At 43.9% G+C, this 19,765-nt stretch overlaps 1 protein-coding gene and 1 long non-coding RNA gene across 7 annotated transcripts in view; one reads left to right on the plus strand and one right to left on the minus strand.

The window, feature by feature from the left end:
• EXD3 (exonuclease 3'-5' domain containing 3) overlaps nucleotides 1-19,765 on the plus strand; it is a 389,744-nt gene that overhangs the window by 205,587 nt on the left and 164,392 nt on the right. The window lies entirely within an intron of this gene.
• Nucleotides 1-19,765, minus strand: part of LOC143805343 (uncharacterized) — a 242,591-nt gene that overhangs the window by 201,015 nt on the left and 21,811 nt on the right. The window lies entirely within an intron of this gene.

A 19,765-nucleotide genomic window follows, 5' to 3' on the forward strand; every position in this document is an offset into this window, starting at 1 on the left:
TGACTCTGCTGGGTGCCCAGCCATACTGGGAGTTGTAGTTTTGCAAAAGATTATAGGTCATAGGTTGGAGACTTCTCACCTGGAAGGTATCTCGGCAGCTATATAGGCCTTCACTATAGCTCCCACAATCTCCCCAGCTTTCCTTTAGTGTGAATGGCAGATCTGCCCAGTTACTAACGATGTGTATTGCTGCACAGCTAGGCAGATTCCCATTCCTATATACATTCCCTTAGTTTGCCGTAATGCTTTTTGATCAGATGGTCATAGAAGTTGGTCACAAGTTATATAGTTATTAAGGTTGAAGGAAGACTTTAAGTCCATCTAGTTCAACCCATAGCCTAACCTAACATGCCCTAACATGTTGATCCAGAGGAAGGCAAAAAAAAAACCCATGTGGCAAAGAGTAAGCTCCACCTTGGGGAAAAAAATTCCTTCCCGACTCCACATACGGCAATCAGACTAGTTCCCTGGATCAACGCCCTATCAAGGAATCTAGTGTATATACCCTGTAACATTATACTTTTCCAGAAAGGCATCCAGTCCCCTCTTAAATTAAAGTAATGAATCACTCATTACAACATCATACGGCAGAGAGTTCCATAGTCTCACTGCTCTTACAGTAAAGAATCCGCGTCTGTTATTATGCTTAAACCTTCTTTCCTCCAGACGTAGCGGATGCCCCCTTGTCCCTGTCTCAGGTCTACGATTAAAAAGATCATCAGAAAGGTCTTTGTACTGTCCTCTCATATATTTATACATTAAAATGAGATCACCCCTTAGTCTTCGTTTTTCCAAACTAAATAGCCCCAAGTGTAATAACCTATCTTGGTATTGCAGACCCCCCAGTCCTCTAATAACCTTGGTCGCTCTTCTCTGCACCCGCTCTAGTTCAGCTATGTCTTTCTTATACACCGGAGACCAGAACTGTGCACAGTATTCTAAGTGTGGTCGAACTAGTGACTTGTATAGAGGTAAAATTATGTTCTCCTCATGAGCATCTATGCCTCTTTTAATGCATCCCATTATTTTATTTGCCTTTGTAGCAGCTGCCTGACACTGGCCACTGAATATGAGTTTGTCATCCACCCATACACCCAGGTCCTTTTCATTGACGGTTTTACCCAGAGTTTTAGGATTAAGCACATAGTTATACATCTTATTACTTCTGCCCAAGTGCATGACCTTACATTTATCCCCATTAAAGCTCATTTGCCATTAATCAGCCCAAGCTTCTAGTTTACATAAGTCATCCTGTAATATAAAATTGTCCTCCCCTGTATTGATTACCCTGCAGAGTTTAGTGTCATCTGCAAATATTGAAATTCTACTCTGAATGCCCCCTACAAGGTCATTAATAAATATGTTAAAAAGAAGAGGGCCCAGTACTGACCCCTGTGGTACCCCACTGCTAACCGCGACCCAGTTCGAGTGTGCTCCATTAATAACCACCCTTTGTTTCCTATCCCTGAGCCAGCTCTCAACCCACTTACACATATTTTCCCCTAACCCCATTATTCTCATTTTATGCAACAACCTTTTGTGTGGCACCGTATCAAAAGCTTTTGAAAAGTCCATATACACTACATCCACTGGGTTCCCTTGGTCCAGTCCGGAACTTACCTCTTCATAGAAGCTGATCAAATTAGTCTGACATGAAAGTGGCACATTTACCCTTACAAGTAGATTTTAGTGAATACTTAGAAGAAACAGTAATCCAAGATATAATATTAAATATCTGCTGATGTAAATTCAGTGCAACTTATGGATAATCAGAAGTTGTCTAGAGCAGTGAGATGGGGGGGGCGGCTATGGAGGAGGGAGATCGGGGTGTGGGTGTTCTGTAGGAGTGAGGTGGGGTGCTCTGGAGGTGATAGACAAGGGGTCTTTGGAGGGGGAAGACAGAGGGGAGATTGGGAGCTCTGGAGGATGGAAATGGGGTTCTAGGGGAGGAACATGGAGAGCTCCCGAAGAGGGAGAAGGAGGGCTGTAGAGGAGGGAGAAGCAGGGCCTTTGGAGGAGGAAGACAAAGGGAGACTGATGGCTCTGGACACTGAGAGCTCTGGAGGAGTGAGACATGAGAACTGTGGAGTGAGACGAGGGCTCTGGAGAAGGGAGACATGAGGGCTCTGGAGAAGGGAGACATGAGGGCTCTGGAAGAGGGAGACATGAGGGCTCTGGAGGAGGGAGACATGAGAGCTCTGGAAGAGGGAGACATGAGGGCTCTGGAGAAGGGAGACATGAGGGCTCTGGAGGAGGGAGACGTGAGAGCTCTGGAGGAGGGAGACGTGAGAGCTCTGGAGGAGGGAGACATGAGAGCTCTGGAGGAGGGAGACATGAGAGCTCTGGAGGAGGGAGACATGAGAGCTCTGGAGCAGGGAGACATGAGAGCTCTGGAGCAGGGAGACATGAGAGCTCTGGAGCAGGGAGACATGAGAGCTCTGGAGCTGGTAGACATGAGAGCTCTGGAGCAGGGAGACATGAGAGCTCTGGAGGAGGGAGACATGAGAGCTCTGGAGGAGGCAGACTGGCTGGACTCTGGAGGAGGCAGACGGGGGGGCGCTCTGGGAGAAGAAAATGGAGGGCTATGAAGGAGGGACATGGAAGGGGTTTGAAGGAGGGGAGGATGGAGGAGGACAGGGATCTGGAGGTGACATTGTGAGGGCTCTGTGGGAGGAAGACGGAAGGGTATGAAGAAGTCTAGAGGTGGAGGACAGGGTCTGGAAGAGGGGAATGGAGGAGGAAGACTAGGGGCATCTCAAATGGGGAGGCTGAGGGTGGGCACTTTAGGAAAAGGAGGGTGGGTATTGAGGAAGGGACAAAGCAGGAATGAAGTCTAGATAGGGACAATGAAGTCTGTAGCAGACATAGGTGTTCGGCAGCAGCTTTCACACCTTTCACCATTAAAAACATGTTCTGCACAATTTTATCTATTAAAATGGCTGGGATCCATGAGATCATCCAGATGTACCCCATTGTAGTCAGTGGACAAACACTCCAGTTCATTTGTCTCTGGCCAGAAACATCTGATATCAGGGAGTAGTAGTGTGCCCTGCACTTGGTTCAGGTAAGTGTGTTGGCTGTGTAGAGCCCAGGACACAAGACAGCTCTGTAAACCTTGCCGGCCGTATAATCGCAGGCTGGATCATGACACTCGGTAAAAGCCCATTTAATTGTACTTGTAATCGGGTTGGGAACGAACGTTCATTCACGTTTAATCAGCTTTTGTAGACGGCGCTGACATGACTGGGAGGTCGGTCATGCTGGCATTAAAATACGGTAATCGTTCTTGGCAGCACATCATGCTATGTAAACAGGACATGTGCTGCCGATAACGATGATATTCTGTACTGACAGGACGAACGTTGTGTGCGCGCAGAATTCTTCTCGGCTGTCTAGACAGGCCATGACTGACATTGCGTGTGTGCAGCTGACCGTTGGTCAGTTCACGTCCCTGTGTAGCAGGTATAATATGTACCCATAAGGCTCTGTGCAGGCTACAGCTGAGCCTCCTTCTGTGGTTTATGTTGGGATAATTTCCTGATGTTTCCACCATTGAAGCGTACATGTGCATCTGTCAGACACACAGAGCACTGCAGGATATGAGCTTTGTGGCCCTCTGTGTAGTAAAGCGCAGTCTTCTGGGCAATCAATTGCCAAAGAGACCCTGCACCAATGTGAAAGTCTGGCTCTACACGTGGCATGTCTGCAGAGCTTGCAAATGCGTCTGCTGAAAGTGGTATAAGGGTTAAGCTGCGACATGTAGTTCCACCACGTTTGCAGCATAAAGATCTAAACTGAAATCCTAGAATGTCCAAAATAGTAGAGACCATTAGACCAATGATTGCTGCACAATCGCTAATCGCATCCATGAAATCGACTCCTATTATTGCAGAACCCGATTACTCACCAACTGAATAATTCAGTGCCAAAAACTGGAACCATCTGCTGCATGACAGCCCACAGATGTAAGCCAGGCCGCAAACGTAAGCCAGGCCTCCACACACTGCCGCTTGCACATGTCCTGTGTGTATTCGGACATGTCCGTTAGAGAGGTCCGCTCCATAAAATAAATCTCCGTGTGACAGTCTCTGGCTGTCCTACACCCAGGTTTGGCTTCTGTTTGTCATCATCTGGCCGTGTTCATCCTGGCAGGAAGCAGCGGATGAACTTCTGTTCTGCAGAGTCCTGTCCTCTGCAATCAGTGAATTGCTAAAAGTTTTGCAACTGTCTGATACACTTCTGTTACCTTTCCATGTCTGCTTGCTGACGTTGAATGATAACATTTAATGATTACATTCAATTGGCTCTAACCTTTAGGCCGGATACACACAATCCGGAAGTGGCAGCGCTTTGGTTGCAGCGCATGTTTGCTGCACCCAAAGCGCTGCCCGCTTTTGAACGCAGGTGAATGTTTTATTGAACCGTGCGGATTCACCGCGTCCAGTACAATTCTATTGGTGAAATTTCTCTTTCGGAGATGCTAGTCTCTGCAAGAGAAATTGACGTGCTGCAGTCTTGAGAGACGCGCCGCATGTCCACCTCCGCTGATAAGTCGCGGACATCTATGGACGCATAGTTGGGCATGGGATTTCTTGAAATCCCATCCACTATACTGTAACAGCTGGATGCTTTGGGTTGAACGCTGCACAATTACAGCTTCTTTCTTGCAAAACTTTATCTCATCTATCCTCTGCTCATGCATGCTATTGCAGTTCAGTTTCATATGGAGCTGAGCTGCAGTACCAGACACAACCTGTAGACAAGTGTGACGATTTTTGGAAATGGAGCTGCCATGTTTTTATAATTCTGATAGTTGAAGTATGCAGCGCTTATATTACTGCCCCTTCCTCTTCACTAGAGCTGATGCCTGGAAAAAGATGATCGGTAAGAGTTGTGGGGTAGTGGGTGTCATTCACCTCTCTGGTAAAGAAACCAATCTTTTCCTTTTAAAGGCTTAATTACCTTTCAATTAGTTAATGAATAAACCTTCCCACACAGGAAAAACCTCTTCTTGAACTCCCAGAGGCATGGAAGTCCTATTTCACCTCCTCCCCCGCCCCCTAGTGCACCCCATCCTGACCGATCTGTTTCAGGATCATCTTAATTCAAAGGCTTCTTAGTGCAATGCAATTTAATCCTGGTGTCCTAAGGGCGGGAATGGGGTGGGGGGACTCATATACACTTGGCCCTCCCAGGTGTACATCACCTACAGCCTATGCAGAGGTTTAACACAAGAAGATGTAGACCTTGTACCACAGATGAAGATGTAAACACACTCCTCAATATTGACATTGCAATACCAAGTGGGAAAAGTCGTGGAATGATGGAGATATTACTGATCTGCAAATGTTAGAAAAATGCAAACAAATTTATTAAAACATCTCAATGTGTATTCAGTCTGGAGTCTGAGCCTCGTGTAGAAATTCTGGTACTTACAATCTCGGCTCCTAACACTGAGGGTAATGGTTGTCTAAGGATATGCTGCCCTCCCAGGGGGATGCAGTTTCAATGTTGAGTAGTGTGTATAATTTTATAAGGGAGATGCCCAGGTTATATCAGCTGTACATACTGTATATAATTATATACAGGAGATACCCAGGTTATATCTGCTGTACAAATGATGGCCCCATAAGATGCTCCATAGACACATTTGCCCCGTATAATGCTGCACAAATGCTGATTATGGTCCCATGCTTCATAGACTATTATGCCCCATTTGCTGTTGCTGCGATTAAAAAAAAAAATAAAAAAATAAAAATGACATACTCGCCTCTCGTCGCTCAGGCCCCCCGGCACTTGCTATATTCACCTGTCCGCGTTCCACTGTTGGCGCCGCTGAGTCTTCCGCATCCTTTGCACTGACTGTTCAGGCAGAGGGCGGCGCGTACACCAATCGCGTCATCACGCACTCTGACCTGAGCATCACTGCAGAGGACGCAGAAGACACAGCGGTGCAGACAGTGGAATGGAGGACAGGTGAATATCGCGCACTGCTCCCCGTCATACTTACCTGCTCCCAGCGCGGTCCCTGCACGTCCCTGGTTCTCCGGACGCTGACAGCTTCTTCCTGTATTGAGCGGCCACATGGTACCGCTCATTACAGTAATGAATATGTGGCTCCACCCCTATGGGAGTGGAGTCGGGTCCATATTCATTGCCAGGAGCAGGTGAGTAGTATTAGACAGCTGCCGCTCCCCCTCCCCTGCCGACCCCTGGGTATTACTCGAGTATAAGCCGAGAGGGACAATTTCAGCCTAAAAAAAAATGGGCTGAAATTCTCGGCTTATACTCGAGTATATACGGTATATATCAGCTGTACATATATAATCATATATATGAGATGCCCAGGTTATACCTGCTGAACATACGGTATATAATTATATAATGCACCTCATCTTGACTGAAAAAAACAGAAATGTAGTAATTTTTGCAAATTTATTAAAAAAGAAAAACTGAAATATCACATGGTCATAAGTATTCAGACCCTTTGCTCAGTATTGAGTAGAAGCACCTTTTGAGCTAGTACAGCCATGAGTCTTGGGAATGATGCAACAAGTTTTTCACACCTGGATTTGGGGATTCTCTGCCATTCTTCATTGCAGATCCTCTCCAGTTCCGTCAGGTTGGATGGTGAACGTTGGTGGACAGCCATTTTCAAGTCTCTCTAGAGATGCTCACTTGGGTTTAGGTCAGGGCTCTGGCTGGGCCAGTCAAGAATGGTCACAGAGTTGTTCTGAAGCCACTCCTTTGTTATTTTAGCTGTGTGCTTAGGGTCATTGTCTTGTTGTAAGGTTAACCTTCGGCCAAGTCTGAGGTCCAGAGCACTCTGGAAGAGGTTTTCATCCAGGATCTCTCTGTACTTGGCCGCATTCATGTTTCCTTCAATGACAGCCAGTCATCCTGTCCCTGCAGCTGAAAAACACCCCCATAGCATGATGCTGCCACCACCATGTTTCACTGTTGGGATTGTATTGGGCAGGGGATGAGCAGTGCATGATTTTCTCCACACATACCGCTTAGAATTATCACCAAAAAGGTCTATCTTTGTGTCATCAGACCAGAGAATCTTATTTCTCATAGTCTGGCAGTCCTTCATGTGTTTTTTTTAGCAAACTTTATGCGGGCTTTTAGGGTATGCGCACACGTTGCGGATTTGGCTGCGGATCCGCAGCAGTTTTCCATGCGTTGTACAGTGCAGTGTACAGTAATTATATACATAAGATGCCCAAGTTATACCAGCTGTACATATATAATTATATACAGGAGATGCCCAGGTTATACCAGCTGTACATATATAATTATATACATAAGATGCCCAGGTTATACCTGCTGTACATATATAATTATATACATAAGATGCCCAGGTTATACCAGCTGTACATATATAATTACATACAGTAGATGCCCAAGTTATACCAGCTGTACATATATAATTATATACAGGAGATGTCCAGGTTATACCAGCTGTACATATATAATTATATACAGGAGATGCCCAGGTTATACCGGCTGTACATATATAATTATATACAGGAGATGTCCAGGTTATACCAGCTGTACATATATAATTATATACAGTGGATGCCCAAGTTGTACCAGCTGTACATATATAATTATATACAGTGGATGCCCAAGTTGTACCAGCTGTACACATATACCGTAATTATATACAGGAGATGCCCAGGTTATACCAGCTGTACATATATAATTATATACAGGAGATGTCCAGGTTATACCAGCTGTACATATATAATTATATACAGTGGATGCCCAAGTTGTACCAGCTGTACATATATAATTATATACAGTGGATGCCCAAGTTGTACCAGCTGTACACATATACCGTAATTATATACAGGAGATGCCCAGGTTATACCGGCTGTACATATATAATTATATACAGGAGATGCCCAGGTTATACCAGCTGTACATATATAATAACATACAGAGAATACCCAGGTTATACCAGCTGTACATATATAATAACATACAGAGGATACCCAGGTTATACCAGCTGTACATATATAATAACATACAGAGGATACCCAGGTTATACCAGCTGTACATATATAATAACATACAGAGAATACCCAGGTTATACCAGCTGTACATATATAATAACATACAGAGGATACCCAGGTTATACCAGCTGTACATATATAATAACATACAGAGAATACCCAGGTTATACCAGCTGTACATATATAATAACATACAGAGAATACCCAGGTTATACCAGCTGTACATATAATAACATACAGAGAATACCCAGGTTATACCAGCTGTACATATATAATTATATACAGGAGATTCACAGGTTATAACGGCTGTACATATATAATTATATACAGGAGATTCACAGGTTATAACGGCTGTACATATATAATTATATACAAGAGATTCGCAGGTTATACTGTCTGTACATATATAATTATATACAGGAGGTGCCCAAGTTATACCAGCTGTACATATTTAATTATATACATAAGATGCCCAGGTTGTACCAGCTGTACATATATAATTATATACAGGAGATGCCCAAGTTATACCAGCTGTACATATATAATAACATACAGAGGACACCCAAGTTATACCAGCTGTACATATATAATAACATACAGAGGATGACCAGGTTATACCAGCTGTACATATATAATAACATACAGAGAATACCCAGGTTATACCAGCTTTACATATATAATAACATACATAGAATACCCAGCTTATACTAGCTGTACATATATAATAATATACAGAGGATGACCAGGTAATACCAGCTGTACATATATAATAACATACAGAGAATACCCAGGATATACCAGCTGTACATATATAATAACATACAGAGGATACCCAGGTTATACCAGCTGTACATATATAATAACATACAGGAGATACCCAGGTTATACCAGCTGTACATATATAATAACATACAGAGAATACCCAGGTTATACCAGCTTTACATATATAATAACATACATAGAATACCCAGCTTATACCAGCTGTACATATATAATAACATACAGAGGATACCCAGGTTATACCAGCTGTACATATATAATAACATACAGAGAATACCCAGGATATACCAGCTGTACATATATAATAACATACAGAGGATACCCAGGTTATACCAGCTGTACATATATAATAACATACAGAGGATACCCAGGTTATACCAGCTGTACATATATAATAACATACAGAGAATACCCAGGTTATACCAGCTGTACATATATAATAACATACAGAGGATACCCAGGTTATACCAGCTGTACATATATAATAACATACAGAGGATACCCAGGTTATACCAGCTGTACATATATAATAACATACAGAGAATACCCAGGTTATACCAGCTGTACATATATAATAACATAGAGAGGATACCCAGGTTATACCAGCTGTACATATATAATAACATACAGAGAATACCCAGGTTATACCAGCTGTACATATATAATAACATACAGAGGATACCCAGGTTATACCAGCTGTACATGTATAATGTATACAATGCTACATATCACTGTATAGAAGACTAGAGGGGGCTGCCCTGGTGGGGGGTGAAGAGGATGTCCCTGTCCATTTCCCACATTCCTGAGCCCATAGTGGAGGCAGTGGCCTCTCATTCCTCGCTTTGTCTTGTTTCTCTATAAATGTATCAGCAATGAATAAGAGTTATAAATTCCTTGTCCATTCTCTTGGCCGCCATCTTCTCCTCCCCTCAGTTTCCTCCTCCAGGTCTACAATCCATCTCATGAATGTGGTCAGTTTTATAGCGCCCCCTCTTTTCCATCCACAAGAAGTCATTATCTGACCACACCATTTAGTTGCACGGAGAATTTAGTGCCCCCAGGGTTCAGTGTTGTGGACCTCTTGTTTAACCAGGGTCAGTGAAATCAAAAGGTTTGACCACCAAGTGGGTAATTGTGCAGCGCTGTAAATATAGAGACCCTCTTTATTAACCAGGCTCTTGTGAGGCAAAAGCTCCTCTTAACTCCTGACCCTTTACAAAATGTTCATTAAGAGCGTTTTATGAAATGATGCATCTTGTCTCCAACACAGAGGCCAAATCTGCAGTGATTGGGAGGGAAGAAATTACATGGAGACATCAAGACAATGTGAAAATTGTTGTCACTATTTGCATGTGTTGGCAAGAACACTGTGGGGTTTTTTTTGTCACTCTTCTCATCTATAAGTATTGGCTGACTGTTTTGCACAAAACTCTCCAAAGTGGCGCACGTGGTTTATCAATTTTACTCAAACTAGAAAAAAAATTTTTTTTTTAACCTTTTTATGAGACTTTTTAGTGTAAATAGTGGACTCTTCTAATACAGTGTTGTAAAAATGTTCAATTAAATTAGACGTACATACAATCATTCTGCAGATTTTAGCACTCTTTGAGAGATATATCGACCTCAACATTATTACAAGGGAACGTGTTAGGCTATGTGCACACGTTGCGGAATGGGGTGCAGAATTTTCTGCACAAAATCTGCATCTCCTGGCAGAATCCGCAGGTGCAGATTTTATGCGGAATTTATGTGGATTTTGTGCGGTTTTTATGCGTATTGATGCGGATTTTCTGCAGTTTTTACCACTACGGATTTCTATAATGGAAGGGTGCAGAAATGCTGCAGATCCGCACAAAAGAAGTGACATGCACTTCTTTTAAATCCGCAGCGTTTCCGTGCGGATTTTTCAGCACCATCTGTTTTTTTGTTTTTTTTTTCCCATTGATTTACATTGTACTGTAAATCACAGTGCAGATCTGCAGCGTTTCTGCACGGAAAAATCCGCTGCGGATCCGCACTAAATCCGCATCGTGTGCACATAGCCTTAAAAAGATGGGGATCATGTGTAAAAAAGCAAAAAAAAAAACAGTTGTCCTTTTGGGATGAAATAGTGAATTACAGCAAGGCGGAACTATATCTAACACTTTAGTCGTTAGCCCAGCCCCATTTCTGTGGTAAATCTGTAACCCCCTCCATTATTACAAGCTACAACCTTCAATTTTGCTAACAACCATGAGTAGTAAAGGATTTAATCAGGAAATAATGCGATTGGTGTGCACGGTCTTGTGTGGGTGCAGCTGCTGCCTATTTATGGCCATTCACATCAGCTGGAGAACTGTAAATTCCATCACTCGGGATAGCCTGCAGTACCACATCGTGTCCAGAGGGGGCAGCTTTACCACATAGCTGATGCTACACAGATACTGCATAATTTAGTGTTTTCCCAAAAGATGAGCTGAAGCCACACATTTATATGATAAAAAATTTTATTTCTGTAGCGCCAACATATTCCTCACACTTTACATTTCATAGGGGCTTGTACAGACATTAAAGGCATAATAGAGTAAACACATAATTCAAGAGCTACCTAGATGACTTGAGGGCCCTGTTCGCAAGCTTACTATGTATGAGGGAATAGAGGAGAATAGAAAGTTATATATAGTAAAAAGTGCTTGTATTGTGTGGTCCAGCCATCAATATAATAAATCGGGTATTCACTTAAGCTGCATGAACCGGTCACCGGCCAGTTTTTGTACAGTACAGACACAGGGCTGTTAAGTGCATGGAGGGGGAGTAAATGGATGCTGCGAGGGACGAGATTTGAACAAAAATTTTGCAAGGGCTCAAAGGGAATAGTTAGATAATTGAAGTGAGGTGATAGGCCAGCCTCAAAAAGTGTGTTAAACTCTGGGTATTGAGAATTAATGGAATTGTCCTGGGGAGTGCGTTCCAGAAAATTGGGGCATTCCACGAGAAGTCTTGGAGATGGGAATGGGATTTTTGGATTATTGAGGAAGTTAGTCTAATGTAATTTGCGGTACTGGAGTGCACAGGTAGAGGGATAGACACAGATGAGGAAGGAGATGTAAGGTGCTACAGAACTGTGGAGAGCTTTGTGGGCGAGAATGCTAAGTTTATGTTTAACTCTGTAGTGGACGGGCAAACAGTGTAATGGCTGGTACAGGGTAAAGGTGTAGGGTTGGAGAGGAAATATGATCCTGGGTGCTGCATTCAAGACGGATTGGAGAGGGCAGAGTTTAGTAAGAAGGAGACCGATTAGTAGATAGTTGCAATCGTGCAGACAAGAATGAATAAGAGCAACGGTAAGGCTAGTTTCACACTAGCGTTAGTCAGGGCTGCGGCCGAAATCCTTCCTCCGTGAAGCCCCACCCACTGCCGTGCCTCTTCCTTCAGCTCCGCCTATGTCTGCATGCGTCCTGTGTACCCTATCTTTAACCCCTTCATGACCTTGGGATTTTCCGTTTTTCCGTGTTCGTTTCTCGCTCCCCTCCTTCCCAGAGCCATAACTTTTTTATTTTTCCGTCAATATGGCCATGTGAGGGCTTATTTTTTGCGGGACGAGTTGTACTTTTGAACGACATCATTGGTTTTAGCATGTTTTGTACTAGAAAATGGGAAAAAAAATTCCAAGTGCGGTGAAATTGCAAAAAAAGTGCAGTCTCACACTTGTTTTTTGTTTGGCTTTTTTGCTAGGTTCACTAAATGCTAAAACTGACCTGCCATTATGATTCTCCAGGTCATTACGAGTTCATAGACACCTAACATGACTAGGTTCTTTTTCTAAGTGGTGGAAAAAAAATCCATACTTTACTAAAAAAAATAAATAAAATTGTGCCATTTTCCGATACTCGTAGCGTCTCCATTTTTCGTGAATTGAGGTCGGGTGAGGGCTTATTTTTTGCGTGCCGAGCTGGCGTTTTTAGTTATACCATTTCGGTGCAGATGCGTTCTTTTGATCGCCCGTTATTGCATTTTAATGCAATGTCGCAGTGACCAAAAAAATGTAATTCTGGCGTTTCTAATTTTTTTCTCGCTACGCTGTTTAGCGATCAGGTTAATGCTTTTTCTTATTGATAGATCGGGCGATTCTGAATGCGGCGATACCAAATATGTTTAGGTTTGATTATTTTTTTTATTGATTTATTTTGAATGGGGCGAAAGGGGGGTGATTTAAACTTTTATATATTTTTTTTTTTTTTCACATTTTTTTTTTACTTTTGCCATGCTTCAATTGCCTCCATAGGAGGCTAGAAGCTGGCACAACGCGATCGGCTCTGCTACATAGCAGCGATCATCAGATCGCTGCTATGCAGCAGAAATGCAGGTGTGCTGTGAGCGCCGACCACAGGGTGATCAGTAACCATAAAGGTCTTAAGGACCTCTATGGTTACTATTCAGAAGCATCGCTGACCCCTCGATCATGTGACGGGGATCGGCGATGCGCTCATTTCCGGCCGCTCGGCCAGAAGCGCCGGTTAAATGCCGCTGTCTGCGTTTGACAGTGGCATTTAACTAGTTAATAGCGGCGGGTGAATCGCGATTTCACCCGCCGCTATTGTGGGCACATGTCAGCTGTTCAAAACAGCTAACATGTCCCGGCTTTGATGCGGGCTCACCGCGGGAGCCCTGCATCAAAGCGGGGTATCTGACCTCGGACGTACTATCCCGTCCGAGGTCAGAAAGGGGTTAACATTGGGTACGCAGGCCATACGGATGTATGCGATTGCCTCCACATGCGTCTTCTTGACGCTGCGGTGACCTGCGTCAAACGCAACATGTTAGGATTTTGTTGCGGTCAGCGCACCTTCAAAATGACGCATGCGGAGGCATCCCCGTATACATCCGCATGGCCTGTGTACCCAATGTTAAAGATGGGGTACGCAGGACGCATGCAGGCGTAGGCGGAGCTGAAGGAAGAGGCGTGGCAGTGGGTGGGGCTTCACAGAGGAAGAAGGCTTTTGTCCGCAGCCCTGCCGAACGCTAGTGTGAAACTAGCCTAAGAGTTATTGCAGAGTCAAATATAAGAATAGTTGGAATCTGGAGATGTTTTTGAGGTGCAGGTGACATAATGATCGGATGTGGGGAGTGAAGTAAAGTTCTGAGTCAAATATAACCCCAAGACAGCGGGGGTTCTGTTGAGAGTTATGGTAGAACCACAAATGGAAATGGTAATATTGGGTTTGGGAAGGTGAGCAAAGGGAGGAACACAAGGAGTTCAGTTTTTGACAGATTCAGTTTTAAATCAAGGGAGGACATGATGATGGAGAATACTGGTATTTTGTAGTAATGCACGGGTGATTTTAGGAGGCCTGGTGTATATTGGGTATCATCAGCGTAGAGATGAAAACCAAATCTACTGATGGTGTGACCAATAGGATTGGTGTATATAGAGAAGAAGACGGGGCCTAGGACTGAATCCTGACAAACCACAACAGTATGAGGGAGAGGAAAGGAAGAGGAGCCAACCAAAGATACAGTGAAGGAGGAGAACCAGGAGAGAACGGTGTCCTTGAGATCGATAGAGCGGAGCATAGTGAGGAGGAGCTGGAGATCCACTGTGTCCAATGCTGCAGAGAGATCCAGGAGAACCAGCAGGGAGCAGTGACCATTAGATTTAGCTGATAGATCAAGAGAGACTTTACTGAGGGCAGTTTCAGTAGAGTGTAAAGAGCGGAAACCGGATTGTAAAGGTCAAGAAGAGAGTGATCTGAGAGAAAGCTGATTCTACGGGAGTGGACCAAGCGATCCATTAGTGTAGAAATTAAGGGGAGATTAAGGATAGGTGTGTAATTAAGAACGAAGTTCTATTCGAGGGATAATTTTTTATGTAAAGGTTGTATGCTGGCGTGTTTGAAGAAGGATGGAAACATACCAGATGAGAGAGATTAAATAATGTAGTTACTTGGGTGGTGACAGCCGTGGAAAGGGACTGAAGGAGATGTGAGGAAATAAAGTCACTGGTACAGGTAGTAGTGTGAGAAGAAGCAAGTAGCCTGGCCACTTCTTCTTCCAGTTCAAAGAGAGAGAGTGAGTTAGGTGAAGGATGTGCTTAAAAGCAAACAGTTTTCACTTCTTCAACCGACAGCCCAAATTTTGTAGTGGCCCCTGCTGGTTTGCATTGGCATATGACTTCTGCATGGTCTGAACGGTTCCTCACTGCACTCCTGGAATCACAGTAATGGTGGTAACTACGGCATATGGCAGCTGAGATTCTCCGTGCAGTCATACATTTCCAGGAGGAATAACAGAGGAACAGCACATTTTAAGAAACTATGCTTCAGAATTGTATTTTTTTTTGGCAATTTTTTAATTAATTTTAATTTAGATTTACTACAACAGATCAGGTCCACGTCGGTTAAATAAAAGCATGAAAATAAGGACCCCAAATTAATATTTTCTGATCCCCCTTCATATTTCTGAGTATAAAGATCATTTTGCAATTGTATGCTGGATTATTGAATTGCTCACATGATTCATCTCCTTTAAAGGCTGTGTGCACACGTTGCGGATTAGATTGCAGTTCCGCAGTGTTTTTTGCCGCATGGAATTGCATCAAATCCACAGTGTGGTGCACAACCAATGTAAGTCTATGGGAGCCGCAGACTTGTTGTTCACATGCTGCGGAAAAAGCCGCACCAAAATGCAGCTTTTTTTCCCGCAGCATGTCACTTCTTTTGTGCGGAACTGCAGCGTTTCTGCAGCCATAGCCTTTCATTGAGTCGGGCACATCCGCAGCAAAACCGCAGATGTAAAAAAGATCTGCAGTTTTGCTGCGGATGTGGGTCCGAGAAACGCTGCAGTTCGGGAGAATGGAGGTGTGTGGGCGGTGACTCTGTGCGTGTATGTGTGTGTGGGCGGGATCTGCGAGCTGTCCGGGTGTGTGCGGCACTGTGCGGGACTGTTTGGGTGTGTGCGGGACTGTGCAGGAGTGTGTGCGGGACTGTGCAGGAGTGTGTGGGGCTGTCCGGGTGTGTTCGAGGCTGTCCGGGTGTGTTCGGGGCTGTCCGGGTGTGTTCGGGGCTGTCCGGGTGTGTTCGGGGCTGTCCGGGTGTGTTCGGGGCTGTCCGGGTGTGTTCGGGGCTGTCCGGGTGTGTTCGGGGCTGTCCGGGTGTGTTCGGGGCTGTCCGGGAGTGTTCGGGGCTGTCCGGGTGTGTGTGGGACTGTGCAGGGCTGTCTGGAGGGTCTTTGGGTGTGTGTGTGTGTCTGTGTGTGTGTGCAGGCATCATCCGATGGGACTACAAGTCCCATCGGGCTATGCCTGCTACAGTGACAGTGACACATTAGCCAATGATGGGACAGTAGTAGTCTTATCATCCGGCTAATGTGTTGAATGTGAAAAAAAAACAACATATACACATGTACAGTACATACAACATGCAACATACAACATGCAACATACAACACAAAACATACAACATGCAACACACAACATACAACACGCACCATGCAACATACAACACACTACAACACACAACATACAACATGCAACATACAACATGCAACTCGCAACATACAACATGCAACTCACAACACGCAACATGCAACATACAACATGCAACATACAGTACATACATACAGTACATACATACAGTACATACATACAATACATACATATAGACATACAGTTCATATAATATAAGAGTACATACTCACCATCACCTTGTCACCTTGATCCCCTAAGCCAGTGTCACCTGTAAAAAATATTAAAATAATAAACAAACAATATACTCCCTGTGTCCGCAGATATCCAATTAAAACAAGTGTCCCACGACGATCTCCCGTGGAGAGCAGCAGGGTATGTGTCCACGTTCAGGATTGCATCAGGATTTGGTCAGGATTTTCCATCAGTATTTGTAAGCCAAAACCAGGAGTGGGTGATAAATGCAGAAGTGGTGCATGTGTTTCTATTATACTTTTCCTCTAATTGTTCCACTCCTGGTTTTGGCTTACAAATACTGATGGAAAATCCTGACCAAATCCTGATGCAATCCTGAACGTGGACACATACCCATAACCTACGCGATCCATACATCTATCAATAGATATATCTATCCAGATATATCTATAGATAGATATATGAATAGATAGATGTATGCATCTATAGATCTATCTATCCATCTCATTCCTTCTATCTATCTATAGATCTATCTATCTGTCTATGTGTGTAATGGAGTGTAGGTTGGACAAACGTAAAAGAGGAGGTTGGACAATAATGGCATCACAAATCTTTTTTTTTTTTTTGTTCAATAATACATCTTTATTTAGCTTTCAAAAACGCATTAAAAACCGCACAAAAACAGCACCAAAAACGCATCAAAAATGCATCAAAACTGTGCAAGAAACGCATCAAAACGCATCAAAAAGGCAGCTGCATTTTCTGCCAGGAGATGCAGATTTTGTGCAGAAAATTCTGCACCCAAACTGCAACGTGTGCACACCCAAATCTGCAACGTGTGCACACAGCCTTAAGCATATTATGGTAGAGTGACACACAAGGTATTGGACCTCGGTTATTGAGGGAGTTGAGGGGTCGGCACTCAATACAGATGTTGTGTATCACGGGGATTGAATGGAGACGAGGGATCTGGGTTTCTGAGCTAACTATTAAAAGGTGAGACTGAGGGAACCAGGTGGTCTGTGTCTGCCATCAGGCTGTAAATTTGGGCCCCTTGCGGTTTTGTGAGGCTTTATGTGGCAGATCGTCATTTGCCAAAGTGTTAGGAAGAAAAATGTCCACTAGAGCCCACCAGGAGGATGGGAGATTCGTGTAACCTCAGCAGGCAGGCTATTAAAAAAAATTATAATGCAAAAAAAGGGGGAAAAAATCCAGGAAATTTTGTTCTAGCATCTCATTTGCAACACATTGTAAAGGGGGGGGAGAAGGGTTCATGCTGATTTCTTGGCGTTGTTTCATTTTAGGCAACGGAAACAGCACATTGAGGGTTAAATGCCGCAGTCCGCTGGCGTTTAATTGGGAAAAGGGGAGAAATAAAACACAAGGGAGCAGTAGATCGGAAGGGAAAGTGTCAGAGACCATCTCACAGCTGCATGTCATAAACCTAACAGCTGGATCTTCTCTGGGTCCTCAGGATGCAGAGCTGAACTGGTCGGAGCAGCACATAGGACTGAAAACACTGCCGGCAGTGATAACCACCTAGAGCTTAGGAGACTTGGTTGTAAAAAAAAAAAAAAAAAAAGCACCAAAAATATCACTGATACCTTATGAAAAGAAAACCCTGATATCATGTAGTCAGTCGCCATCTACTTTACCAGTGGAATCATGCAAGCAGTGTAGTGAGCCAAAGCCAGAAGTGGATCCAGCAGGAAAGAGAATTTTTCTAGTATATTCCCTCTGCCAGCTATGAGTCAAAAACTGCTAGATTCCAGTCCACGAAGAGAAGTGGCTGCCAGACACATCTGACTCTGCTTATCTCTACCAGAACCAGTGCATAGGGCAAGTTAAAGTTTTATTCCTAAATTCAATGTCATCAGCCACCCAAAGAGAACTGGTGGGATGGTGAAAATGAGACTGCTGGGATGTCCATCTGATGCCAAGAGTAGGGTTCTCAAATGCCCAATCGAAATGAATGCCACCACTCCATCCATTCGCCATGGAATCCCAAGATATACATGCATCGCTGCAACCAAGAATTTTAGGGCCTCATTTTTTTAATCCATAGGGATTCCAGCGTCCGGACCCCCACTGATCTGCAGATTATCACCCATTCTTGAGATCACCTGATTGACCCAGGTTTGGATTCTAGTAGCCATGGCATTGGGGGACCTCTGTGACCGCCATAGATCCTAATCGTTTCCATTTTGAGATCCAATCTTATGACTATGGATTCTGCCAATTTTGAGGCAATCTCACATTGAGTTGGATACCTTTTGGTTTGCCCTACTGATCCCTCTTGGCAATAAGTGGTGTGCGATTTTTCTAGCAATCACCTTTCCCTTCTTCTCAGCAAAGCTGAGTAACCATTCGATATATAATTGCTTGAGTCATCTCTTTAAAATTCAATTTCAGTTTTTTTGCCAAAAAGTAGAAATTTGCAGCTGATGCGACATGTCACATGATGGTCAAAGAAAATGTATGGCATAATACAAGAGATGCCCCTAATGTATTTTTGACAGTCCCGTGACCCGCACCATCCAATAGAAGTGACTGGAGACCTAGGGAGTTGCGCAACAGTCTTGTCCGGGTTCTTCCAGCCTTCCTGCAAGATGTAACTATTAGGATAGGTTGCAAAAATGAAATTCTATTAATATCCCAGTAAAATTCTGTTTGTGATGTATTTAATTTTGGAAGTCCAGATAATTTATTCTTTTCCGTCTTGTAGTTGGGAGAGGGGGATGTTCCCAGAGTGGGAATTGAGGTATCACAGGAAGAATGAACGCAGACACCTGATATAAGGGGCTGTCTGTCTCTTTTCCCATGTGTGACATTTTCCAGACCTGAGCTCTGTGTCCAGCAGCTGGAAGCTGCATCCATGGGAGAGGACAGGTCCTCTCTCCACACCAAGCTCTCTACATGATATGTGACCTCCTCTCGTCTGCCCCTGGGGGGGGGGGGTACAAAGTCATAGTTCACAAACAACGTCACCAACCCCCCCCCCCCCCCCCCATCCTCTCCGGAGGGGAACTACAGTGTCATAACCCAGCCGTCCTGTCCATGTTCTTCATGCCTGGGTTCTGCCATGCGGTACGGAGCAGGAGCTACCTGAGTCAAAGAAAATCTAATGTTAGCTTAGAGAAATCCTGTACATGCGAGAGACTTCCGCAGCGATTATTATGTCTCATGTCTAATTTTCCACCAATTGTGTCCACTATGGCAAATTACGCACTGTGTATGACAAAGGAGTGAAACTATCAAAGAAAAGTGCATCCTTCTCATGTAAAAGCTGAAAGCCCAACACATTGCCTTTTGCATTTTTTATTTTAGT

Source organism: Ranitomeya variabilis, chromosome 2, assembly GCF_051348905.1.
Source record: "Ranitomeya variabilis isolate aRanVar5 chromosome 2, aRanVar5.hap1, whole genome shotgun sequence".
NCBI lineage: Eukaryota > Metazoa > Chordata > Amphibia > Anura > Dendrobatidae > Ranitomeya > Ranitomeya variabilis.